Consider the following 27333-nt stretch of genomic DNA (forward strand, 5'->3'; position numbering starts at 1 on the left):
TTGCAAGATAGCCACTTCGAGGTTTGTTACCGAGTGACCTGGAACGCTGAAAGGCTTCTCCACAGGTCGGCCGGGGACACGACCGGACGCCGCCATACAGCTCCACGATGGACGCGGAACTACCTCCTCGTACCAAAACCCACAGACCACCATGCATCCCTACACGCCTCAAGCTAGTCACCTGGACACACCACAAGAACCGTTGTCTACAGCCAGGCACTGCGATACAAGGGCACCGCCTCCTGTCCCTCTGACAGAGACTCAACCCTACAGGACCACTCTAAACAGGCCAACAACACGGCAACCCTTGTTGCCTCGCAACTAACACCGCTACCGGCAAACTGTGGAGGAGCCTTTCAGCGCTTCAGGACATTCTGGAACAATCCTCCTGTTGCAGAACCCAGAGTCAGAGAGACCACGGAGTGAAGGAAAAAGAGATTCTTTATTTAACGCGCGGGCTTAAGGCTGGAATCATTTCCAAAGAGCCAGAAGCCCCGATTTACATTAGCACATTGGTTTTATAGACATTGTGACACATATGAAACGGCTCCTCCTCCCCCTCCCGCATGGGGTTGCAATCCTCAACATTTCTTCTCTTAGCACTATTGTTTATAATACAAGAACTGGGTTATAGGGTAGCCATGATAAGGAGAGAACAGAAGAGAACAGCAGAGAACAAGATATACAACTGTATGACCTTTGACAAGATAAGGAATTCTTGTGTCTCGTCAGCTTACAACAATATATTCAAGGGAGAAAGAGCTCAGCAAGAACATGAAGCATGAGACTGCATGAGGCTACTTAGTCTGACCCCCGATATGGCTGCTACATTCCCCCCTTAAATGCATAATTTCATTACAATTATAGCATTTCTGATAACTATACAAAGCTTTTTGTGACATACATATTACTCAGCCTCTTGTTGGGCTATTACAGCGTAGAGGGCAGCAGTTTTACTAGCTGAGACATAAAACAGATTGGTTAAACAGCGCATAAGACAAGGAACGCAGAGACATAACAGAACTTTATGAACAACACTGGTAGAATTAGGATGAACAATGCTTTCAAGCTAGCTAAGATCTGGAAGCTAAGGGGTTAACTAATTTAGCTAATTGTTTTGTCTTATTGTTTTGTAAGCTACTATATTGTGCAGCTTGTTGATTTGTTTATCTACAGCACTGCCATTATCAGTTAAGTTAAAACAACAGAGCTTTTGGTGTGTCTCACAACTTAAATGATGAAGAAGGAAGAGGTAATCTATACCAGCTCTATTTTCTAGAACTGCACCTTTTAGATCACGCAGCTTTTTATTTAACAATGACAATGCTCGTGAGGTGGCATTTATGCTTTTGGCTAAGCTGCAAGCTAACCGGTTGATCTCCAGACTATTAGCCAAGGCTAAACCTGGAACCCCAACCAGTGACATTGTTAAGGCCAATTTTTCTGAGTCAGAATATAACTGCACATGACTATTACAATTTTTAGTTAGTTGGAGTGCTCGAGGCTGCCGTTGACGGATTTTCTCGGGCTACAGGGGAAGAATTGGCACCAATTTAATTGGCGCCTGAGGCAACATGGGTGGTTATCAGACAAGTTGGCAGGAATGAATGACCAAGTGCGGGAACTACATGTCTAAAACCATCCATGAGGCAAAAGTATGTGGGCATTATTAAAAGATATGTTTTGAATTTTATTACAGTGGAAGGGGGCCAGGGATAGCTTTATATTTTCTGGAAAATTTTTGACAATTAAGCATTCGTGCACACATAGCATTTGTTTCAGCAACGATGGGGGTGCGTAGAGTGAACTCTGTAGGGGGTAGGATCTTTGCAACCACGCCCCAATTAGCATTTTGGGAATAAGTTAAACTTGCACCATAAACTCTTAACATGGTATCTTTTTGAATTTTCCCAGGATGTCTACAGACAGGTATTAGACAAGAGCTAATAAGCCTGTTTGCAGGTATACCTCTTGGCAAACAAAAATGTTTTACTCTCGTGATGTTAGCCAGGTGAAGCCAGTAATTATCAGCAAATCACTGGGACAAACTTTTCTTTTCAGGGGCTGGCCCCCTTTTTGCACCTTATTAAGGAGACACAATGCAACACTACTAACACTACAACACGCATGTTTGATCTTCTTTGGGATCTGACCGTACGCTGGGTAGCTATTCACCTGGCAAGCTGCAGTAGGATCTAGTCCCCTTCTTCAATTCTCCAGTTGCAGGTCTGACCGTACGCAGGGGGACAGTTTCCCGGTGTGTCCACAGTAAGGTCTAGCCTGAGTCTTCTTACTGCTTTTTCAGAATGATTTTTAAAGGATTTTCAGGATTTCTGTTTATAGTCTACTTTCCCCCTCTCTCTCTCTTGACTCGTGTCCAATGTATCCAGGGTTTAATTCTAGCTGCTTTCATAGCTGCGGGGGTGGAAAGTATGACAGTTTTCAGTCCTCTCCATCTGGGAGTCAAAGGGTTATTTTTCCCTCTTTAACTTATACTTTAACTCTTGGTTGGAAAGGATGAGCTTCTGTGATGGGAATGGCTTATTTTTTTAAGACAAAGCAACGCTGGGCTTGAAGAACTTTGCTCAGTGTTTGAACTTCTTGTTTAAGGCTAACGTTTGCTTGCTTTTGATGCTGCTCCAGTGTCAATTATGAAGTCAATGTCACGGCCCCTCACAGTCAATGTCACGGCCCTTCTCAAGCTGTCTCCCTTTTCGCCCATTCTGGCCCCTTTGGTTTTTTCCTTTGTGTATTTGATTTATTTTATTTGGGCATTCATGCCACTAATGTCCATCTTGTCTACACTGGGCACACTGGTTCTTTTTTAAGAATCTTCTGCCTCTGCCGGGTCTTCTTCTTTTCTTCTTTCATCCATGTCTTCTTGGGCCTCTGGGTTGAGGGAGGTATACTGGCGATAGGCATTTGAAAGACGCTCCAAGTGCGCTCTGGGGCCTCGGTGGCACCTTGCAGCACTTTAGACACTTTGGTCATATTAACTGACTTCTTCATACCTGCTTTCATGGCTTTTAACAGCAGGGTTTGATACTGGGTGAGACGCTCTAGCCCCACTTGTGTTTTGGGATTCCAGCGAGGGGGGGATTTATTTACAAGGAGACTTTATTGGGTAACTTACAGCACACAGGCGTACTTAATGGTTGGATCAGACAGCTTCTTTGAACTACGAGCTATTGGGCTAAATGGGTTTTTATACCATACATGTTACCCATGAGGCAGCACAACCCTAGCAAGCATTTTCAGCATAGGCTAGAAGTGTTTGGTTCTCAGGCACAGCTTCCTGTAAACAACTTCACTTCCCAAAGTGCTTGATAACACTTTTATTTATTAGTATGGGAAGACAAATTTTTTCTCTTTCTTTTGCTTTCTTTTTCTTTGCTTATCTGCCTGTATTGCAGATCATGTTTCAAACTTTTTATATAAAACTTTCTGCTCCATGCACCAGCCTTGTCTCTTTATTTATCTTTTTCAAGTTAAACTCACTTACTTAAACCTTTCTGCCTTACACTAGTCCCAATGACACACATTTGGGATAGGTTCTTCTTCTCCTTCTAGTTAGATTTTCTTTATCTTAAAGAACTATTACATTATTGTGGCTACTTTACCCCAGGTAATAAGCTCCAGGCACAATCAGCTGCTTTTAATTTACCCTGGGGGCAACTATGGCCACGCTTCTTTTCTACAAATGTTTTTTCTTTGCCTCTTGCCTTTTCTTTCTTCTTTTTTTTCCTCCCTTCTCTATCTGTCTGCTACTTTCTCTATTCTTTTTTTTTTTTACTTGCTTTTGTCTTTTCTCTACTTGACTTTGTCTTTTCTCCTTGTCATCCATTGGGAACCACACTTAGTATCATTTGGAGTTGCAACTAACACTAATCTGTAAATATAACATGTATTTTATGATATTTAAGAAATCATAAAATATACACAACAAACTTTTTCTGCAATTTAACACAATGAATAGAAAACACTTTTTGCATGGTAAGGCATGATGGAGCAGATCCAGCAATCATACTGCTCTTCTGGCTGAAAGCTCAGGGCCCATTAAAATTAAGGGACGGGCATACCCACACACGCAAAGAGTTCTAGGTCACCATTTTTGCATCGGCAACTCTATGCTGCATGAGTTCTAGCAGAAGGAAATCTAAAAGTTATAGATCAAACTCAGCCTGCTGTACACTGAGCTGACTACAAACATAGACACATGGTCCACAGCGATGAGAATTCAAGTTTATCAAAAGCTTCACAGCACTGTCCATGGCAAGTTTTTGACAATTTAAAATTTTAGTTCATGTGCAGAGTGTCTCTCAAAAGCCCAGATGATGATGGAGGCAAACAGTGAAGGCTCTGGGCAATGAAGATGCGATGTTTCCAGCAAAGGCTCTCCACTTTTGCATCAGTTTAAAAAGGGAAAGTGTGGCCCTACACCCCTTCTGACAGACAAGGGCCTTTAACTTTTTAGCAAGGCCTCTGTCTAAACAGAGCGGCACAGCTCAGCTCTCTAGCCATGACACTTTAACTTGGGCAACTCCTCTGTAAATTTTATTTTACTTCTGTCAGGTTCTCTCACAGACATTTTAAAAACTTAGTCTTTTTTTTTTTTCTTCTAACCTGCTACACGAAAGCACTGAAACACTGAGTGCTGAAACTCAGGACGCTGGGGGGTGATGGGCATCACCTTATACTTGCATTTTTCAAGCAGCCATTAATCTTCGGGGAGGCGGTGGGGTGATTTGCAGGAGTTCAAAGGCAAGCTTCTCAGTTTGTTTGTATTTGTAAATCCCAAGCTTAAAACAGGACACGATGAGGTACAGGGCAGCCAAATTCTTGCTTTGGCATGGGCAACAAATAACTCGGTTCAGCTTTCTTCACTGGGGTCTCAAACAGGAAAACAGTCTTAATTTAAAGTTGTAACATCACTGACAGCGTCAGCCAACCAGCTACACAGATCTCATTGTTTTTTAAGATAGTTGCTCCAATATCTTCTTTTCTTCTCAATCAGGTTGGGTCTCTCAGCTTACACAGTTTATTGCAGCTTTCAAGAGCATGGCAGTAGCGTGATTTTGGCTTGGCCAGGAACATGCTGTCTGGTTTCTCGGTCTCTTTAGCACACACACTTAGGCAGTGTAACACTGGACACTCGAATCAGTGAGATTTCTTCATTGCAGGGAATCCCACGGCAAAAGCTTAATGGTTACACTCTTCAGAAATCATATAGCTGATGGTCAGTAGCTACAGGCTCTATGCAATTTTAACACAGTTCAAAGCTAAACACGGTTACCTTGACAGAGATCTTCAACGTGGTCTTTCCGCTTCATTCTGCTTTGGGACAGTCTTATGGCACACTTTTCACTAGAAGAGGGGTCTAGCCTGTGCTCTGGGGGCTGATTCTTCACCTTTATTTTCTATTTTGCCTTCATCTTCTGGGTCTTCATTTTCAGTTTCCATTTCTTAGGGATTTTATCTCAATTAGGCGAGGTGATGATGTTGTACAACTCAGAACGTTGTGGGCAATTTTCCTGCCCCCCCTCTCTCGGCGCGCTAGGCTAACAGCTACTTCTTCGGCCTTACACTCTCACGCTCCCACGCTTTGTTAAAAGCCAGACTGTCCTGCAACATTTTTCTAATTAACAACCTCAGATCTTTTTCTTTTTTTCCTCTCAGCTCGACCTTGAGCTTTTTGCTGTTTTCTCTTTCTATTCTGAATCTTTTTAAAAAAAAACCTTTTTCCTTCTTTGTTTGACATACATCTCAAGGGGGTGCAAGGTTTGCTTCCCCCACCACCCAGAGCCTCCCTCCTAAATTGAAGACAGACACAATTAGGGAATGGGAATTGGTCAGTGAGTAAGGGGTCTCACTGGCCGACACAAGAGGATTTTACACACCACGCACTTTGCTACTGGCCTGGGCACCCGGACGGTCAACGGTATGCTTCAGAAACCGCAGTAGCCACTCACACAATCATTCTCTCCACTGCATCCATATGTCCCTGCCACCCACTTTTCCCACTTTTTACCAGAGTGGAAAACGGCTTCCCCAGCTTCCTCAGCTTCCTACTGAGTACTGGCGTGCTAGGTACTGGCGCCCGCTCGGGGGTGTGATCAGGCCCCCCTTCTACCCGCAAGGAGTAGGTTCTTTTGTATACGTATACCACCAACACTGACCTTCTTCATAAGGCGGGGCCCTCTTTTTTTCTGCCCAGTGGCCTTTCTCCCTAAAGGAGGGGCCCTCTTTTTCCCATATACTTGCCTTTCTCCTGAAGGCTTCCAATGTGGGTTTCAACTCAATTGCAGCTGCGATACAGGCAGGGCTCAAGTTCCTTCCTCCACTTCCCAAGGTTCTCTTGCCGCTCGCTGCCGTTTGGGCGATCCCGGTGCAGGCTTTCTCCCATTCACTCGACAAAAAGGTCGGAGGCGCCAAGAAAGGGAGGCATGCGCCGAGCTCGTCCTCCTGGTGCGGCGATCAAGAGCAGGCAACTGCCACCTGTCTGGCTCAGAGCCTGCGACATCCGAGTCACGGCACCATTTATGTTGCAGAACCCAGAGTCAGAGAGACCACGGAGTGAAGGAAAAAGAGATTATTTAACGCGCGGGATTAAGGCTGGAATCATTTCCAAAGAGCCAGAAGCCCCGATTTACATTAGCACATTGGTTTTATAGACATTGTGACACATATGAAACGGCTCCTCCTCCCCCTCCCGCATGGGGTTGCAATCCTCAACATTTCTTCTCTTAGCACTATTGTTTATAATACAAGAACTGGGTTATAGGGTAGCCATGATAAGGAGAGAACAGAAGAGAACAGCAGAGAACAAGATATACAACTGTATGACCTTTGACAAGATAAGGAATTCTTGTGTCTCGTCAGCTTACAACAATATATTCAAGGGAGAAAGAGCTCAGCAAGAACATGAAGCATGAGACTGCATGAGGCTACTTAGTCTGACCCCCGATATGGCTGCTACACTCCGAGTGCTTGCCTTGCAACGGACAAACCAGGGAGACAGAATCCAGCGTCAGGCCGCACAGCAGACATTCGTCGTGACGTTCCGCACCTTGGAACTTGGCTTGAACGCATCGGCTGAATGGGTGAGTCATTACAGTGTGCAGAGCCCAAGTGCCGCCTTGCGGGTCGCTTTCCTTGCTATTGTAGACGTTTCTTTACCTGGAAATGGAATGCTTGCTGTACCTGTCACCGAGTTTCCCAGCCGGAACCTATCCATTCCTCTATCTGACTGAGTGGCTTAGGCCCACGAGGAGCGCACGCCTTAGTAATAAAAAAACTGTTCGTCCTTAAGGTGCCACAGATTCTTTTTCAGGAAGAAGCTACCATGTTCCCATGAAGAGGAGGCCTTCCAGGCTTGTGTGACCCCCAGCTCAAAGCACAGCGACCCCCATGAAGAGGATGGTTCCGTGAATTCAGTGAAGGCGGGGCTAACCCAGGCCAGCCCCATGAAGGGCAGTTGCCAGCCAAGTGTGTAACGCAGCAGTGAGGAGAAGTATCCCCATAAAGAGGTGGCTTCTCAGGGATCTCTTAGGCAGAGTTCGAATTGTGGCCAGCCCCATGAAGAGGCGGCTTGCCAGGCAACTGAGAACGCCAGCTCTGAACCGCAGCTGCGATGTCCCCATGAAGAGGAGGCCTTACAGGCTTGTGTGACCCCCAGCTCTAAGCACAGTGATGCACATGAAGAGGACGACTCCGTGAATTCAGTGAAGGCAGGGCTAACTGAGGCCAGCCCCATGAAGGGCAGCTGCCAGACAAGTGTGTCTCAAAGTATAGTTGTGTATTTGATATGCCTATTCCTTCATTTTTGGAATGTCACTAATTTCCATACTCATCGAGGGACCTGACTTTTCAGATGTCCCTCACACTGAAGCTGCGTTTCAATAGGGTTTCCCAGGGATGTGTTAAACACAGGTCTAAAATGAGTCATCCCAACCAAGGAGAGGCTGTTCTGGCATGTGTGAACGCCAGCTCTGCTATTCCTATTACTGGCTGTTTGTCAAGGCATGTGTAAAGCCCAGGACTAACCTCAACCATCCCCATTAAGAGGAGGTGAGACTGGCCTGTGGTCACAGCACAGTTTCCAGACATCCCGAGAATAGAAGCTGCATTTCACCTTTCCTTCAATCCATCCACAACCGGGAAGCCGAGGAACTGTCGTCGTAGTCTTCAGCAAGCCCAGCCAAAGCAGGAACGTGGTCTTGCATGTAACACCGCTACCAGCAAACCTGTCCAGGAGCCTTTCAACGTTTCATGTCATGCGGTAACAATCGTCAAAGTGGCTGCCTTGCATATCTGGAGCAAACAGACAAGCTGGGGCTGAGGCATGAAAATGCACAGTTACACAGGAGAAGGAATAAAACACCAAAAGTAACACAGTGTAAAACTTACTCATTTCCACATCTAGAGAGGGACCTGACTTTTCAGATGTCCCTCAGACTAAAGCTGGATTTCAATAGGGTTTCTTTGCTCAGCTGATTTTCAGAACAGCCAGGGCTGGGTGGGCAGGGGAGAGAGAGGGAGAACAGAGTAGGTGCCCAATCTGCCCTTTCGCCTGCCAGTCCAAAATGTAGTATCCTGTCCTAGGGAAGAAGAGCTCCGTAGAAACCCTCCGCCCAGCCCAAGTATGGGCAAGACTGAGAGCTCATAGAAACTATGTCTTTGGCTATGTTGCCACAGCTGAACTGAGTCTGGCTCATTAGTACTCACAGCTGGGTCTTTCTGCTCACGAGTAGGTTCGTCCAGCCTTGATCTCTTTGATGCTTTGTTCCATTGCCCCTTGCCCCTTTTGATGCTCTGTAGCACTGAAACTTTTAATAAAAGAAAAAACTCTTTAACAATTCCTGCACGGCTGGTTCTCCCTCCTCATGAGTAGACTCCTGCTTTGAGCAGAGCCTTCCAGCCTTGACCCTTTTAGTGCTCTGCATCGCTAGATGGAGCCATTAAAAATTAAAATCTGGAGGAGCTGGTTCTTCTGAAACTGATTTTCTCCATGCAAAGCAGGCACTTTACCGGCCCCATCCCTTACCCCCGCCCCCCCCCCCCGCTCTGTAGCGCTCGAAGTACCAATTTTAAAAAATCCCATGGGGTATATGGGAGGCGTGGGAACGGAGTCGTGGGCTCCGGACGGGAGGAAGCCATGAACTCATCTTCTGCTCTGTTGAGACTCTGAGTGCGGGTTGCGAGTATTGGGTGGTTTGTGGCAGAGGCCTGTCTTGAACGGGGGCCTGGGGGTTCCTGAGCCTGCTGAGAGGATCAAGGGCTGAATGGGGGAGGGCGAGCAGCGTCTCAGGCCCCGGCAGCTGGAATCCCAGAAGCCACGCCGGGTCACCTCGCTCACCGGCCCCCCAGCTGGCCTGATGGCCGCAGCGGAAGCAGCGATATTCAGCCGCCGCCCAGAGGCCTGGCCTACTCGGTGCCGGGGAATGGACGGACGCTCGCCCACGCACCGCCAGAGGCCCCCTGCAACGCAGGCGAAGTCTTGTGCCGAGGGCTGACTTCCACAGATTGCACCGCGGGAGCAGCTCTGCCACGTGCAAAGCCCTCACGTGAAAACAGGTTGCTTACTCATAAGGCAGCGGCGGGTCCCCGCGGGCCTCGGACACGCGCGCTCTCCTCGGCTTCTCCCGCTCCTTCTCCAGCGCCGCCCGCCAAACGCAGCCGCCCTTCCCCGCTCTTTCACCGAGCTGCACCCCCAGCCAATCAGAATCGACTGTGCCTGCTCCCGCCCGCCGGTTCGCGCTGACGGCCATCCCCCGCCCCCTTCCAGAACGCTGCGGAGCAGCGGGGCCTCGGGCCGTCTTCGAATCACAGTCCCCGCAGCGCATGCGCAGTTGTCTTTCGAGAAAGCGGCTCCAGGTGGAAATACCCCCTTGCTGAGTGGTTGTAGGGAGAGACTGCTGCGACCCTAACAGAGCAGTTTCTAGGGTTCATCGCTAAACAGACAAAGAAATCAATGTAATACGTGAAAGGTGACTGCGGTCTAACATAACGATCGATAAGCACCATGTTCAAATGGCGCACACGTGTGGGGTTACGAAAGCTCGGGGGTTATTTTTATCCTTACAAATCTCCCGTACTGCGGAATGGCCATAGGAATACAGTGGAATCCTGGCAGCAGCTCCACAGAAAACGGCAGGGGCCCCAATGTTCCTCGTGCGTGTAATGAAGGAGTGCACCGCACAGCGGTGCCCCTAGCAATCCCCCCTCCGTGCACAGGGCCATAATAGCCCAGTGCCCTGTGGAACGGCCAGAGATGGACGCAAACAGTGTGAGTCGTTTACGGGCACCAACACCAGAGGCAAGATGAACTATTAAACAAGTCAATGTATTAAAGGGATATTCTGTACATGAGGGAATGCTACTATTTACTTTGCGGGTTTCAAGACTGCTTCCTGACAATTCTGAAGGACTCAGGCGACACCATAGCTGCTAGATGAAGCTGGACAGCCATCTGTCAGGGATGCTCTGACTTGGATTCCTGCATTGAGCAGGGGGTTGGACTCGATGGCCTTGTAGGCCCCTTCCAACCCTCCTATGATTCTGTGATTCTACAAGCTTCTTAATGATTTCTTTTACCTCAGGCCAAATTCCCTAAACCTTCACCCTAGCCAAATACACCCACAACCAGGTCCAGCTCCTGGGCAGAATCTTTTTCTGACTCCCAACACTTGTATTTATATTGTCACCAGCCAAGCATGGTTACCCCACACAGAAGGTATAGTTTCATAGTTTAATGTTCAGGCCTTAGCTGTGCACCGCACACAGTCTTCCTCTGACTCCCAGAGCTTGTATTTATGTTGTATTTATGACCACTGGGACAATTTATCTGGGTTTTGTGCTGCCTGCTTGTGTCACCTTCTTCTGGTAAGGTTTTAGGGCAGCCTCCTGGTATAACACAGCCGCCCTACACCTGATCGTCACTAGCCACGTATGGCTGCCCCACAGAGAAGGAATAGTTCAATATTCAGGCCTTAGCTATGCATTTTCTCCTCAGCGTTCCCCTAGTCCTTCTAAAACACCACCCACCAAACAGCAGATCGTCTCCCTCACTGACTACCACAGGCTGACTAGCTCCAGCTGACTTTCCCGCTCTTTTCCACCGGGCTACACTCCCCAGCCCCTCAGAATCGACTTTACCGGCTCCCGATGAGATTTCCTCTCCCCAGCACTGCCACCACCTGTGGGTTAACAAGTTAATGTAGTAAAGGGATATTCTGTACCTGAGGGAATGCTAATACTTACTCTGGGGTTTTCAAAAGACTGCTTAGTGACAATTCCGGAGGACTCAGGAGACACTGTAGCTCCCACAAGTCTCTTAATGACTTCTTTTACCTCAGGCCAAATTCCCTAAACTTTCACCCTAGCTAAATACACAGACAGCCAGGTCCAGCTCTTGGGTGCCGTCTTTCTCTGACTCCCAGAGCTTCTATTTATGTTGTATTTATGACTGCTTGGGCAGTTTCTTTGGGTAAATTGTACAATGTTTTACTGCCTGCTTGTATCACCTTCTGGGGAAATGACAGGGCAGCCTCCGGGCATAACACATCCACTACAGTTTCCCTCTAGTCATTCTAAAACACCACCTGCCAAACACCAGACCTTCTCCCTCACTGACTACCACAGACTAACTCCAAGGGTAGGATCCCATGGGGGCCTATCCGGCCCCTACTGCTGGTGGCCATGATGTAGTGCTTCCAGGGGCATCCCCTAAACCAGTGGAAGTGAGTTTGTACTTTCATCCAGCTGTCTTTTTGCCACAGGATACACAACACATCCTGATTGCTAACCCATATTCTACAAGGCCAGGTTAGGGATACTTCTGGGTTGAGAGATGAGACAGAAGTCAAATTAATATTTATCTTTTCTCCCTTGTGCTGGCTTTACAGCACCTCTCAAGAGGCAAGTGTGGCTCATTGGAGGTGACCATGTGTTCAGGAGGAGGCTGAAATGGGTCCCCGTTCTCATAATCCTGGTTGAAGGTTTGGGTATCTGGCAATGGAAAAAAAAGAAAGACAAGGGAAATGGCAGCTGACAGAGGTACAAAACAGCTCTGTTCATCTTTAGCCTCAGTCAACAGGAGTTGGGGTTGGCCAGGGCCAGTCCTAGCATTAGGCAAAGTGTTGCAGCAGATGCTCAGAGGTGGGGAGGGCTCTGAAATATTGGAGGACAGTGCTGTGTGTGCCACATGGCCAGCACTTTACCCCCAAGCTAGTCTGCTGCCTCCAGGTGCAGTGGAAGGCCCTGGCCCATTGCCAGCATCAAATAAGACTGAACTGCCAGTCTGGTCACTTTTTGTGACAGGTGCCATGTTATCCTTCACCTCAGGCAGCAAAATATCTTGGACTGGCTGTGTACTTGACCATCCTAATATGCATCTTTCTTTTGTTTTTCTGGGACAAGGCATATTTGGTCAAACCGTTGAATAATGTGGCTCATGTTATCCTTCGCAGGTGTAGTCCCCGCAGTGCCAGAGGATGGGCATCAGAATGCAGAAATCATGAATGGGAATTGCCCGAGAAGGAGATGGTGATGACCGGACGACACTGCATTACACGGTTGTGTCAAACGTGGACCAAATGGACACATACCACACCTCTAAGCTATTATATTATTTGGGTACCAAAGTGTTCAATACTTGATGGGAAACTCAGGGAAGATGGGAAAGTGGAAGGGAAGCTCCATTGACAGGATTGCCTCCCTCCTCAGAACTAGCTGCTGTTTCTGCAAAGGAGCTCCTTCCACCAAAAGGTCCCCTCCCCTTTGTGGCTGCCATCTCAAAAGTTACTTCAAACAGTGTATGAAGCTAGCAGTTTTCTTAGTTAAAGTGGAGGGAGGGAGAACAGAACACTATAGCCATAGTTCTGTTTCTCTCATAAATGTCAATTCATCAACAGTTTTGGCAACCAAACACAGGAATATCATGATTCCATTGAGCCATCCAGGCCAATCCGGGTTTATCTTCAAGCACTACAGTTCTGATCCAATTAGATAACTCATAAATGTATTCTGATGGCCAACATCCATCCCCTTTAGATAAGGAAAAAACAACAGCATTAATTGGGCTAGTTCCCATTTATTTCAGTTAACAGCAGTATTGTCATACTGGCACCTTCTTTTACTGTTAAGGCTGGTTTGTGAGTTTCTGTAGTCAAAACTGAGCAAAAATAAGTTATATTATAATGAGTCATTTTTAGTTCCTATTTCTTTTTGTTATTTTAAATGGGTTTTAAGCCACCTGTATGAAAGCTGCCTTGGAAGAGTTTTGATTACACAGAAATATTTGAAAGACATAAATTTATGTCCTGTGTTTTGCCTGAACAATATTTAAATGTCCACATTCAATTTTGCCTAATAACGGCGGTGTCTTGTACTTGCTTTCCATTTCTTGCGCAAGTATGCAAATAACGTCGATCCCTGTGCCGTGATACTGAGTGAGGCCCAGTTTTGCATGAGTATTGTCCAGTTCCTTTAAAAACCTATGCACTGCTGAGCTGCTCTTCCAGTGGACTTCCTTTAGAACTCCATCCCCCAGGGGGCAGGAAAGCTCGCATCCACAGCCCACTTAGAATATACCACACATTAAATCTGCCAGGGATTGCCAGAGCCATGTCCTTTTCCATCTGTCTTCCCTGGCTAGAGTTAAAGGAAACAGGAATGTGGTGGTGAAAACCTAATGGTCAGACAGAAGTGTGCAGAACTGGCCTATCTCACAAAGCAGTTGTGGCGTGGCTTTGTTCCAACCTATTCCCAAGGTCTGTGATGCAGCAGGTTATACATCTGAAGTGGTTTGCTTCAATAAAAGTATACCCCCCCCCCCAGTTATCTGTCTTAGAACACAATCCTTCATGCGGAAGTAAGTCCAGCTGTGCTCAAGGCTTCCTGCCTAGAAAATACAGTTCAGGTTGCAGTCTTTGTTACAGCCACTAGAGAGCCAAACTCCTCTCTTCTCTGTCTAGAGAGCAGGAGATCCCCAAAAGGCAGTGAGGTCCAGGTGACATTGCCTTGTAGAGTGATGTAAAGTTGCATCATCATCCTCATCCTCATAGGAAGCTGCCTTATACTGAGTCAGACCATTTGTCCATCTAGCCCAGTATTGTCGACACTGACTGGAAGCGGCTCTAGAGGGTTTCAGGCAGGATTCTTTCCTTGCCCTACCTGGAGAAGCCAGGGATCGAACCTGGGATCTTCTGCATACCAAGCATGTGCTCTATCACACTGAGCCCCTACTCAAGCAGTACAATACTAGTCTTCGTTGCAGAGAGCAATCCAAAGCCCTGCTGGCATTTCAGCTGTCTTCCTCATCCCGTAGGGCTATTTTTTAATGCTTCTGAATTGAAACCAATGGGAGGAAATTCATAGTTTGACCTCCTGTCCTGATTTCATCTAAAATCCAAAGCCTCTTTAAAATGGACCTAAAGAGGTACAGCCTCTATTGCTATTGTTCCGATTCTCATGCAGCCCCTTTCCCTCCACGATCAAAGCGTCTTGTTTTCTTAATCAGCAGAATTGTTATTTTCTACCAATTCTAAGAAGCTGAACATGCAGGTACACATGGCTTTGACTTCTACAAAGCATTGTGTACGATTCAAAGACTGAGAAATGAACCTTGTGTGCTCTAACTGTCCCTGGGAAATCACTACCCCTCTTCTGCCTATTGGAGAAATTTCGGTCAGGAACATAAGAGCCCTGAAGATGGATCAGGCCGATGACCCATTAAACCCACCATCCTGCTTCCCACAGTGACCAATCAGATGCCTTGAGGAATCCCACCAGCAGGGCGTGAAGGCTACAGCCCTCCCTCAGCACTACCCCCACCTTCAACAAGTTGTATTCTGAGGTAGACTGCCTCTGGAGATGGAGTCTCCGTCTGGCTTGTTGCTGCAGCTAATAGATGCTTTTAACATTGGGATCTGACAAAAAGAAATCAGCACAGGTTTCTGGGGTGCCACCATTGTCTTTGGATATTGCTTCCTAGGGATAAACTAAATATGACCTTATTCGCATTGCATGGTCTTGAGTGGCTGGTGTGTGTGTTTAAACAACTGGTTTCTACCCCACCCCTATTAATTGCTTTATTTTTGGAGAATATTGAAAACCTCTTACAAAAAAGTGTGCCAACTTCATGAATTGGCAGAGATAGAACATATAACTCAGAGTATGCCATAATGGGAAGAACCAGATTCTATTATTATAGATAATATCTTCTAATTACTGTTGTCCTATATGGCTATGTGGGTATTGAGCAAGAGGATTCATTGACTGGACTTCCAGATAAGGCATTTAATTTGAATTGGGTCCGGACATGGACTGGCAGCCAGTGCAGACGGAAAAGTACTAGCATAATATGATCACGCTGGCCAGTTTCCCATGAACAACCTCGCTGCCCTATTTTGGACTAGCTGAAGTTTCCAGAACGTTTTCAAAGGCGGCTCCATATGTAAGTTCACCAGACACTTTTCTGTGTAAAAACACACTCTGAGTGTCATACAAAGAAGACAAGAGCTGCTGTCAGTGCCAAGAGTCCCACCAGGATGACAATGATGCTAAGGCTCACTCAGGAGAAATGGATGTTTGCTCCTGCAGAGAAGAAGAAAAGACGTGTTAGATCTGGCACAGGGTAGGGAGAAACCGATGTTACTTCTCCAAATTTTGCCATAAAGTTCTCCAAGCAAAAAATGCATTGAAAATGTGTATATGTGGGGAAAGTGCATGCAGAAAATTATGCTTTAATTCAACTGTCATTCAAAAAGGCATTATATTAAGGGAACCGCTTTAAAAATGTGTAGGCAAAATTGTGAACAAATATCTGTGTATTAGGAGAAATACTGATTAAAATGCCTATGAATTTCCATTCAGTTTGGTTTTTTTAATCTCAAAGTTTGGAATGAACTGAATTTGAGACTGGAAAAACGAGGAACTGAGAGAAACCAAAACTGACAAGAGTCGCCCATCCTACCTATGGGCTACAGCCCCTCCATTGTGTTTTGAAGACTGCCACCTGGTGACTAAAACCTTGAAAACAATGCAGTGATTACTGGAAGCCAACATAGATTTGTCAAGAATAAACCCTGCCAGATGAATCTGATCTCATTTTTTGATCAAGTAACCTCCCTTTTGGACTGTGGGAATGCTGTAGACATAGTATACCTCGACTTCAGCAAAGCTTTCGACAAAGTGCCCCATGATATCCTGATGAGCAAACTAGCTCAAAGTGGGCTAGATGAAACAACGATCCGGTGGATCCAGAGTTGGCTACAGAATCGGACTCAAAGACTGCTTATCAGTGGGATCTTCTCAAACTGGGGAGAGGTAACGAGTGGGGTACCGCAGGGCTCAGTCCCGGGCCCAGTGCTCTTCAACATTTTTATGAATGACTTGGAGGAGGAGGTGCGGGGAATGCTGATCAAATTTGCAAATGACACAAAATTGGGCGGGATAGCTAATACTTTGGAAGACAGAAACAAAATTCAAAGTGATCTTGATAGACTGGAGCGCTGGGCAGAAAACAACAGAATGCAATTTCATAGGGATAAATGCCGAGTCCTGCAACTAGGAAAAAGAAACCAAATACTCAGTTACAAGATAGGCAATACTTGGCTCAACAACACTACAAGCGAGAAGGATCTTGGAATTGTTGTAGATCACAAGCTGAATATGAGCCAACAATGTGATGCGGCTGCAAAAAAGGCAAATGCTCTTTTGGGCTGCATTCATAGAAGCATAGCTTCCAAATCCCGGGAAGTACTAGTTCCCCTCTACTCAGCACTAGTTAGGCCTCAACTGGAGTACTGTGTCCAGTTCTGGGCACCACACTTTAAGAAGGATGCAGACAAGCTGGAGAGGGTTCAGAGGAGGGCAACAAAGATGATCAGGGGACTGTAAACAAAGCCCTATGAGGACAGATGGAAAGAACTGGGCATGTTTAGCCTTGAGAAGAGAAGACTGAGGGGAGATAAGGATAGCGTTCTTCAAGTACTTGAAAGGTTGTCACAGAGGGGAAGGCCAGGCTCTCTTCTCGATCATCCCAGAGTCTAGGACACGGAATAATGGACTCAAGTGACAGGAAGCCAGATTCCGGCTGAACATCAGGAAAAACTTCCTGACTGTTAGAGCAATACGACAATGGAACCAATTCCCCAGGGAGGTGGTGGGCTCTCCCACACTGGAGGCGTTCAAGACAAGGCTGGACAGCCATCTGTCAGGGATGCTCTGATTGGATTCCTGCATTGAGCAGGGGGTTGGACTCGATGGCCTTGTAGGCCCCTTCCAACCCTACTATTCTATGATTCTATGAAAAAGTGTAAGTTATAAAATGTTGGAGAGGATTAAAATAATAGGGGCAAACAGAAGCCTCCCTTGTCCCACCCCAGCAGGAATTCCTGTTATACTTCTTTCTGAATCTTCCTCAAATTTCTGAAGTGTCTCCTCCCCATTCTGAAAATGGCACCTGTTATCCTACTTCATCTGTTCTCAGTTTGCAGGTTACAGACCCTCAGATAGAGCACTTAGGGAGCAATCCTGGCCATGCTTAGACAGAAAAAGTCCTGCAACTCCTAGCATTCCAGCCAGCTATGCTATGCACTAAGGCCCCCTCCTTGCTGATGGTAGCTCTGTAGGTATAGATTCCAGGGGTAGAGGGAGTGGAGAGGAGAAAGCAGGGACATTCCACCAGCCCTGCTAAAAGTCCACTTGCTTTTCTCTTCTCCTCTCGTCTCCCCTCCTCATCCTTTTTCCTTTTGTGTTCTGTCGTTTTTGATTATAAGCCTGTGGGCAGGAATCTTTTGATCCATTTTTTTTTAATTAGAAATATACTTGTAACATCACATCAAAATATAACTTGAATATATTACACAAAACATTTTGTTATTAAACAAGGCTTTACTAAATATTCTTAGTTCTTCATAGCTTAAAAGGAAATAGAATTTCCTAAACATTTCTTCTTTTTAGACTTCTAGGACTAGCTTAGAAAGGAGAGATCTCATTTTAAGTACCAAGCTTCCCATTCAAAACTGACTAAGGCTGTTCAGCTGAGAGGTACACAGACCTGATGAGCTTCTAATAAGAAGCTCCTACATTCTAAAATCAGCACATATGTATGCCTTTTTGTGAGGAAGGTATGTCATAGCTTGTATTATCTACTATCTTAAAAATTAGGGCTCACAGTCTTAATTATCTCATTGTTATTTTATTTTATTTTATTTTTTATTTTATTATTAAATTTATTAATTTTAAAAATTCCTGGAAAATTGAAACGTACAAAAAAGGCTTATGCATACACCTTTAGGCTAGATACAATCAATTCTGAATGAGAAGATAACTCTGTACTCAAAACTTGCTTATTAAACCAACATTTTAAAAACATTAAGACATCTGTATATCAAGCTTTTTGATATCTTACACAACATTTTTTGCTCATTAATTGATAAGCGAAAACTTTAAGTACACTACCAATTTTGAATACCCTCTCCCACCTGTTCATTACTCAAATAAGTCATTGGCACAAGTGATAGGGCATTAACTCAGCATTTTCTCTTTCGATATCATCCAGGTCATCTTAAACGGTTTGGGACCAAACCTGCTCACACTTTAAGATCACCAAGAGAGGCCCTTGTCACTTGCCCACCTGGGAGGGCAGTTAGGTGGGTGAGTAAATGAGAGAGGGTTTTTTTCTGCAGTGGTCCCACACCTCTGGAATAAATTACCATTGGTGGTCCGTCAGGCCCCATCACTGCAGGCTTTACAGAAGGGCCTGAAAATCTACTGCTGTACTCTGGCTGTCCCCTGATTATGTTTTATCACATTGTGGAATTGTGTTGTGGGTGCTTTCTTAAGCTGGTGTTGTTTTGGGGGGGGAACATTTGCTGTTTTTATTACGTTATCAGTTTTGGATTATATGAATTCTGCTGTTTGTGTGAACTGCACAGAGAGCTTTGGCTATTGGGTGGTATAGAAATGAAATAAATAAATATGCATTTTATTGTTGTGTGCTACCTTGGGAGGGCTCCTGACCTGAAAGGAGGCCTATACATATTTTAATTAAATTAAAGCATTTTAAATTAAGTTAAATTTCTCAAAAATAGGCTATTAATGCTTATTTGTTTATATAAAGTTTATGTGGTCTCCGATTTAGAAGTAGTGGGACAAGAGTTGAAACAGTTCTAATGCTTGAGTGCAGAACAAGAGGAAATATACAAAAAGTGACAGTTCCGTCACAGTATTTGAGGCAGTGGCTTAGACTTCATGTTTCAAGTTTCTCTCAGGCAGCACAGACAGGTTTGCTACAAACCCAGTATCAAGCGTTGTTGCACCAGGTAGAGCTGAATGCAAGTTCATTCATGTAGGCACAAAGGCCTTCACCTGTGATCTGGAACCTGCAACAACATCAAACGAGAAAGAGAGTCAGTGTTTTTATTATGCTCTGTACCAAAGTAGACAAATGACCTCTGAAGACTAAGAGTTTGGAAAACGATGTTCCATTGTCTCCATTTCTTCTTATGCAAATCTCCCCCATTCTTCAATACCCTTACAGAAGTGGCATTTAGTGGCTGTCTCTGAATTTTTGTCTTTTAACTCAGGAATGGGCAGAAAGTAGATCTCCAGATTTTTGGACTTCAGCTCCCAGCATCCCTGAACATTGGCCATGCTTGCAAGGGCTTCTGGGAGTTGAAGTCCCAAACACTGGAGTTCTACCTTCTGCCCGCCCCTGCAACTGATGCCTGTTGCATTGGGAAAAAGTCCTCTTAGGGTTAGATACAGGAGCAGTGTGCAGCATGGCTCTTCTCATCCAGAGCTATCTGCAGGGGTTATGACTAGGTCTGAAGCTGCTGCTTGAGTCAGCTGCATAGATGTATGTTAAGATAAGGAACTGGGGATAATGTTAGGTAAAAAAAGGTAAAAGGTAAAGGTGTCCCCAACCAGTCGTGTCCGACTCTAGGGTGCGGTGCTCATCCCCGTTTCTAAGCCGAAGAGCCAGCGCTGTCCGAAGACGCTTCCGTGGTCATGTGGCCGGCATGACTGTACACCGAGGTGCACGGAACGCTGTTACCTTTCCCGCCGAGGCGGTACCTATTTATCTACTTGCAATTTCTTGCTTTCGAACTGCTAGGTTGGCAGGAGCTGGGACTGAAGACGGGAGCTCACTCCGTCACGCAGCACTCGGGTCTCGAACTGCTGACCTGCCGACCTTCCAGTCTGCAGTTCAGCGTCTTAACCACTAAGCCACCGCGGCCCCTTTAATGTTAGGTAGAATGTTATAAATAGTGAGATTTTGACCTGGTTAAGCAGAGAGATCCTGGGAGAACAAGAAGCGTACCAACCCAAATATGATTACCTAAGCTCTGCCAACCATGCCTGCCAGATAGGTAAATTGTCCTGTTCCAACTCTTTGTTATTCAAACACAGCTCTTCACTATGCAAACACAGAGTTGATTAGAACGCAAGCGGAAGTTATAGGAGTCCAGGTAGTTGTAGGACTTTTTCTTGCCTACGCATGCATAGGATTGTACCCTTAATCATCTTAATTGTATTGTACATAGTGACGTGTCTTGCTTGTTTCATCATCGCAAACTTCTGTTATTCTCCAATACTGTTTGAGCAATAAATATGTATTTGGTGGTACCACTTTGTGTTATCTAGCTTGGCAGGTGCTTCAAGGATCAGCCATGCATTAATTCTCGAAGCCCAGAACACTTGGAGGGGATTCAAAAATCTGTTACTAAGCGGGGTATGTTCATAGAGCCGCAGTCCTCTCTCTTGGTCAGGTGAGTTGCAGACACACCTGTTCAGGTAAGGGAAACAAGCTAGTCGGACAGGGTGGGAATAAGTCACCCATCTCATATCTATTCCAGGATTCTGTTCCTACAGTGGCAATTCAGATGCCCCAAGAGAAAGCCCACAAGTAGGACATAAGCACAATAGCACCTCCCATTCGTGTTCTCCAGCAACTGGTACACAAAGGCATACTTCCTCTGATACTGGAGGTCATCAGTAACCATAGCCATTGACAGCCTTATCCACCAGAAATTCACCCAATCCCCTTTTGAAGTCATTCAAGTTGGTGGACATTATGACATCTTGTGGCAGCGAATTCCATAATTCAACTATACATTATCCAGAAACCAATAAATCTCTCCTTGAATAGTGAAGGTACAGGACCACGGATCATTTTGTTTCCATGCACTTAAGAACACCCTGAAAAGTTGACAAAACAACCGTATCTCATTTTTATTATATTTAAATACATACATGAAAACTATAATGTGCTGGCAACAAAAATCTATGACATCTCAAAATATTCGAAAAGGAATCATAACGCACAGAAACTGGTACGCAGACAAGACAAATTTAGCAAAAATGCCCACCAAGAAAGATCAATGACTAAATTTCGTCAACAGATGTCCTGTTAAAAACCTGAACTGACCCAACATCTAAAAGAAAGGGACAACACTCACCAGTCGCTAAAGACAGTACCATCTGGGTGTTTCCAGGGCCATCCTACTTTCTCTATCTGAAGGCCAATCCAATAGTCACCAGCACCTTTAGAACACTCACAAAATTCTTACGCAAACAAACAAAAATATAGGTATATTTTATAAGCCATTTTTAATATTGCAATTTTCTGCCTTTCACAGTTTGTTACCAACCCAGAGCCACAAAGCAGGATAAGTCTAATTTTAAAAAACTTATTCCCCCTGGAATTCAGGCACTCCATCACTGGTGTTTAATTCTCTCTCTGTGCTGCTCAATAGACTCCAACACTCCCTGCTAGGACGTCCTACAATTAGCCTGCGGAACTCACTGTCATGAGACTTGTTAAGCCTGATGTTATTGTTGTTCAGTCGTTAAGTCCTGTCCGACTCTTTGTGACCCCATGGACCATAGCACGCCAGGACTTCCTGTCCCGGAGTGCGCTCAAGGTCAGATTAATTGCATCGGTGATGCTATCTAGCCATCTCATCCTCTGCCGTCCCCTTCTCCTTTTGCCTTCCATCTTTCCCAGCATCAGGGTCTTTTCCAGTGAGTTTTCTCTTCACATTAGGTGGCCAAAATATTTGAGCTTCAGTTTCAGTATCTGTCCTTCCATTGAGCAGTCAGGGTTGATTTCCTTTAGGATGGACTGATTTGACCTCCTTGCAGTCCAGGGGACTCGTAAGAGTCTTCTCCAGCACCACAGTTCAAAAGCATCAATTCTTCGGCGCTCAGCCTTCCTTATAGTCCAGCTCTCACAGCCATACATTACTACTGGGAAAACCATAGCTTTGATTAGACGGACCTTTGTCAGCAAGGTGATGTCTCTGCTTCTTTCTATGCTGTCTAGGTTTGCCATAGCTTTCCTCCCAAGGAGCAAGCGTCTTTTAATTCCATGGCTACAGTCACCGTTTACGGTGATCTTGGAGCCGAAGAAAATAAAATCTGTCACTGCTTCCATTTCTTCCCCTCCTATATGCCAGGAAGTGATGGGGCCAGATGCCATGATCTTTGTTTTTTTAATGTTGAGTTTCAAACCAGCTTTTGCACTCTCCACTTTCACCCTCAACAAGAGGCGCTTTAGATCCTCTTCGCTTTCTGCCATTAGGGTGTTATCGTCTGCGTATCTGAGGTTGTTGATAATTCCCTCAGCAATCTTAATTCCGACCTGTGATTCACCCAACCCAGCGTTTCTCATGATGTACTCTGCATATAAGTTAAATAAGCAGGGCGACAATATACAGCCTTGTCATACTCCTTTCCCAATATTGAACCAATCGGTTGTTCCACGTCCGGTTCTTACTGTTGCTTCTTGGCCCTCATACAGATTTCTCAGGAGACAGGTAAGGTGGTCTGGTACTCCCATCTCTTTAAGGATTTGCCACAGTTTGTTGTGATCCACACAATCAAAGGCATTGACTACGCTAATGAAGCAGAAATAGATGTTTTTCTGGAATTCTCTTGCTTTCTCCATGATCCAGCGAATGTTGGCGATTTGATCTCTAGTTCCTCTCCCTCTTTGAAACCCAGCTTGTACTTCCGGTAGTTCTCGGTTTGCATACTGCTGAAGCCTAGCTTGTAGGATTTTTAGCATCACCTTGCTGGCATGTGAAATGAGCGCAATTGTGCGGTAGTTTGAACACTCTTTGGCATTGCCCTTCTTTGGAATTGGAATGTAAACTGACCTTTTCCAGTCTTGTGGCCACTGTTGAGTGTTCCAAATGTGTTGGCATATTGAGTGCAGCACTTTAACAGCATCATCTTTTAGGATTTTAAATAGCTCGGCTGGAATACTGTCATCTCCGCTAGCTTTGTTGTTACTAATGCTTCCTAAGGCCCACTTGACTTCACTCTCAAGGATGTCCGGCTCAAGTTCAGTGACCGCACTATCATGGCTATCAGGGACATTCAGATCTTTCCTGTATAGTTCTTCTGTGTATTCTTTCCACCTCTTCTTAATCTCATCTGCTTCTGTTAGGTCCCTGCCTTTTTTGTCCTTTATCATGCCCGTCTTTGCACAAAACGTTCCCTTGAGATCTCCAATTTTCTTGAAAAGATCTCTAGTCTTTCCCATTCTATTGTTTTCCTCGATTTCTTTGCATTTTTCATTTAAGAAGGCCTTCTTGTCTCTCCTTGCTATTCTCTGGAACTCTGCATTCAGTTGTGTATATCTTCCCCTTTCTCCCTTGCTTTTTGCTTCCCTTCTTTCCTCAGCTACTTGTAAAGCCTCATCAGACAGCCACTTTGCTTTCTTGCATTTCTTTTTCTTTGAGATGGATTGAGTTGCTGCCTCCTGAACAATGTTATGGACCTCCGTCCATAGTTCCTCAGGCACTCTGTCTATCAGGTCTAATCCCTTAAATCTATTCTTCACCTCCACTGTATATTCATAAGGGGTATGATTTAGGTCATACCCTTTTAAAGCATAAACACAACTCACATCCTGGGATGCTTATCCCACCTTATTTAATGGGAAGAATAGCTGAAACCAAACCCAAGAAGTCTGGTTTCAACCCAACAATGTCTGGTTAAAACTTGACAAGGGAAATGAGGTGGTGCTCTATGATGTACAGAGATCCTAAGCTGATCTTGCCTCATCTGGAGTACTGTGTCCAGTTCTGGGCACCACACTTTAAGAAGGATGCAGACAAACTGGAGAGGGTTCAGAGGAGGGCAACAAAGATGATCAGGGGACTGGAAACAAAGCCCTATGAAGAGAGACTGAAAGAACTGGGCATGTTTAGCCTTAAGAGAAGAGTGAGGGAGATATGATAGCACTCTTCAAGTACTTGAAAGGTTGTCACAGAGAGGAAGGCCAGGCTCTCTTCTCAATCATCCCAGACTGCAGGACACAGAATAATGGGCTCAAGTTACAGGAAGCCAGATTCCGGCTGAACATCAGGAAAAACGTCCTGACTGTTAGAGCAATACGACAATGGAACCAATTACCTGGAGAGGTAGTGGGCTCTCCCACACTGGAGGCGTTCAAGACGAGGCTGGACAGCCATCTGTCAGGGATGCTCTGACTTGGATTCCTGCACTGAGCAGGGGGTTGGACTCGATGGCCTTGTAGGCCCCTTCCAACCCTACTATTCTATGATTCTATGATACATCCTCTCTTTATTGGATGGATGCTTCTTGGCTAGGGATGTATGTCACGGGGAAATCAGGCCCTTTCTGGCCTCACCAGACTTACACTGCACACCTGATTTGGCTTGCTTTTGCAAGCTGAGCCATGCAGTTTTACTGAATTCCAGGGTTGTTGTTTTTTTAATTAATGCAAAACTATCCTCACATCTCTACTCAGGACAGCCTATCCTGAAGGATACCATGAGCTTGGTCATAATTTGCCCAAATTGAAAGTTGCATACATTACACCTGCAATTTCCACAATTTGTTCAAATTATAGCCACAACTCATGCAAATTGTGCAAATTATAGCTGAAGTTGGCATAATCTGCATCAACATGCACAAATCTCAGCCGTCATTTAGGTATATTAAAAATACTGAAAATCCATACTCACTGCAGGCCACATGGGGCCAGCTAGCAGAAGACAGAATAGATGAATGCTCATCAAGCTTCACCCTAAAACATCCCTGTTCTTGGCTTATTTCAAGTGGCTGGTGGAATACAACCAATCACTTGGTCTGCATCTTAAGGCCTCAGCAGGAGACCCTCACCCAGCACAACTGGACCAGATGGTGTTTTCAACATATCCACTATGGAATGGAATCACTTGTGGAGCTGTGACAGATGGAAACAAATGCATATTCAAAGCGTCTTGCAAACTTGTCACAGAGTGCCCCTGAAGGTACAACTCTCTCTGAGAGAAATTGCAACAGGCCTTTCACCACTCAGAAAAGCTCTCCTGGATGGCACTGTGAAGGAGCAATGGAAAAGAAATTCTTCGTCACCACTCTCACCACCACAGAATGGACTCTAACCTATATTCAATCAGATTGGTACCAAACACACAGCACTGATTTCACTGGCTGCAAACTGGAGAGACAGAAGTCCTGTGCTAGAAAGCATGCTACAGGTAAGACTTGGAGCTCAAAAAATTTGGAAGGCACCAGGGCGTATATCCCCACGCAAGCCAGTTTCAGCCTCCAGTTCCACACCATGCCAGTGTAACTGACTAAAATTCCTTTGCTCCAGCTATATACCTGAGAATTTTGACTTGGAGAGAGAGCAGAGGCTCCTGCTGGAGAAGAAGCCATACAAGTCAAGAAGTCTCTGGACAAGGCACAAAGCAGCAAAGCTGCCCCAGCAAGGCTTCCCTGCCCCTTGGAGCAGGTCACATGTTCCTTTTCTCATCCTAAACATTCTCCTCTTACAATCCTGCCTCTATCCCCAGAAACGGAGTTGAAAGGAAATAACAGGGTCAGCACCCCTAAACTCAAGAAGAGGAGGAAAGGAAGAGTGTAAAAACAGCAGGCTGACCAACAAACAGGCTAACTGTATTTCCCTTGGAGCCAAACACAGGAAGAATGCAGTTGTCCCACCATGCAAGAGATCCCTGGCCTTTCTATTCCTCCCTTGGTTCAGTTGTTCTTAAACTCCCCCTCCCATGATAGGAAAGAGGTTCCTAAGGGGTCACTTTGAAGTAGAGGGAACAGAAAGAAAAATAGCACATCAACACCTCCAGTTTGGGGTAGGGGAGTTAGAACTAAGCCCCATGACAAGCTCTGAAATATAGGGAGCTACAGTTACTCGAAGACCCCCGCAGAAAGCACCAGCTGTACTACAGCACTCTTACCTCCACAGCTCACCTTCAAGCTGTTTAGGAGCTTCTGCTAGCCCCACCTCCCCTATTAAAGCGCTGAGCCAGCCAATCACAGGTCCCTGGCCACATCTGTCACAGGCAGTGACCCACAGAAATGGAAAAAGGGAAGAGTTCGTCCACACAGCACACTGCTTGCATTTCCCATATGCAAAATGGGAGCTTAAACAGAATCCATTCTTCACTCATATCTCTATGGTGCCCTGCGCTTGGGTTTGCCAGACCCTCCGATCTTCACCTGCTACTTCCCCTCCCTAATCATTCAGTGAAACTTCAGCCAGGGCGCCAATTCCCAGCTGAAAATGGAGAACTTTGCATTAGTTGCTCCCCATTTTCAGCTGGAACAGGAGCCCTGGCTGAAGTTACATTGAATGATTAGGGAGGGGAAGTAGCAGGTGAAGTTGGGGGGCGTGGCCAAACTAGAGCACTTAGAAGGAGCATTCTTTTGCAGCAATAACTGTTGGTGAGAGAGAAAAGCAGGGCTGCTTCAGTTTCTGTATGCATACAAGCACTAGTGAGTAACTTGGAAGCCCTTTTAGTAGGATGATCGTGTGGGTGGTGCTGTCTTCTGAGCAATGCTGTTTACACACCCAAACGATGTATAGCGACTTACATGGGCTGTTCCTTCCCTTGTTAGCTATTTTGTTATAGGGCTGCTCATGCTGCAATCCTATGTAAGATTACTTGAGAGTAAGCAACCCTGAATGTGGTTCTCTTATTTAAAAATAACACACTAAAAGGCTTCATTCTTACACATTTTCACCTAGAATTCCCACAAATTTTGCAATAGTTTGATTTATAGTAATCAGATGTGTGGCATGTGATGTTTGGCTCCATACTCTGAAGCGCTTCAACTTCTGAAAGGGGGGGGGGTGTCTAGCCAGCTGTTTAATCTAATCCCTATATACCTGTAAGCTGCGATATGATTTGCATTCCTGAAATGTTTCTTTCGAACTTCAGCATTAAGATGCAAATTCCAATCATGGATAAGTTGGTTCTAAAGGCTACATGTGAGGACTCAAGCTGGCTTAATCATTCAGGCATGTCTGCAAATGGTAAGCTGTTT

General features: G+C 45.4%; 2 long non-coding RNA genes across 4 annotated transcripts; both read right to left on the reverse strand.

Moving 5' to 3' along the window:
- Positions 1–430: 430 nt before the first annotated feature.
- On the reverse strand, positions 431–9828 carry LOC146338274 (uncharacterized). 3 transcript variants are annotated; one of them, XR_014784778.1, is made up of 4 exons: positions 9583–9828; positions 8725–8825; positions 8132–8310; positions 431–7176 (listed from the first exon to the last, which is right to left on the reverse strand). It is a non-coding gene; the product is annotated as an uncharacterized LOC146338274 (long non-coding RNA). The 3 variants fall into 3 exon arrangements; XR_014784780.1 differs by lacking the exon at positions 8725–8825; XR_014784779.1 differs by lacking the exon at positions 8725–8825 and having other exon boundaries at positions 431–8310.
- Positions 9829–13078: 3250 nt separating this feature from the next.
- Positions 13079–26305, reverse strand: LOC146338275 (uncharacterized). Its single transcript, XR_014784781.1, has 3 exons — positions 26244–26305; positions 19304–19388; positions 13079–15594 (listed from the first exon to the last, which is right to left on the reverse strand). It is a non-coding gene; the product is annotated as an uncharacterized LOC146338275 (long non-coding RNA).
- Between the last annotated feature and the right edge of the window lie 1028 nt (positions 26306–27333).

Source organism: Heloderma suspectum, chromosome 9 (genome assembly GCF_057233095.1).
Source record: "Heloderma suspectum isolate Gila_16-S chromosome 9, 16-S_ref, whole genome shotgun sequence".
Lineage (NCBI taxonomy): Eukaryota > Metazoa > Chordata > Lepidosauria > Squamata > Helodermatidae > Heloderma > Heloderma suspectum.